This window comes from Penaeus monodon, chromosome 19, assembly GCF_015228065.2.
Source record: "Penaeus monodon isolate SGIC_2016 chromosome 19, NSTDA_Pmon_1, whole genome shotgun sequence".
Lineage (NCBI taxonomy): Eukaryota > Metazoa > Arthropoda > Malacostraca > Decapoda > Penaeidae > Penaeus > Penaeus monodon.
The window spans coordinates 5,583,894-5,584,176 of record NC_051404.1 but is presented as its reverse complement, the minus strand read 5'-3'; the positions used below and the strand labels follow the sequence as shown (position 1 = coordinate 5,584,176).

The 283-nt window shown below is 40.6% G+C and overlaps 1 protein-coding gene across 1 annotated transcript in view; it reads left to right on the top strand.

Moving 5' to 3' along the window:
* Positions 1-283, top strand: part of LOC119585016 (dual oxidase-like) — a gene marked incomplete in the record, with an annotated part of 144,657 nt that overhangs the window by 137,049 nt on the left and 7,325 nt on the right.

Sequence of the window (283 nt, the reverse complement as noted above, 5' to 3'; positions counted from 1 at the left end):
GACGGCACAGCTAGGTAGGCTTTGGGCTGAGCGGCCTGTGTAAGGTGGCCATCATCTCCAGTATAATATGATCACTGTATCACCTTTACTAAGATCACTGTATAATATAATCACTGTATAATATGATCACTGTATCACCTTTAACCCTCTGTCGTAATAATACTGAAGATGATTTCCATACCGGCGCATCATACAGAGCTTTTGGGTCGAGGCGCTAAACTATTTTTTTTTTTGTGTGTGTGGTTAGTCTGAGATCTACGGGGAATTCAGTCATATTATATAG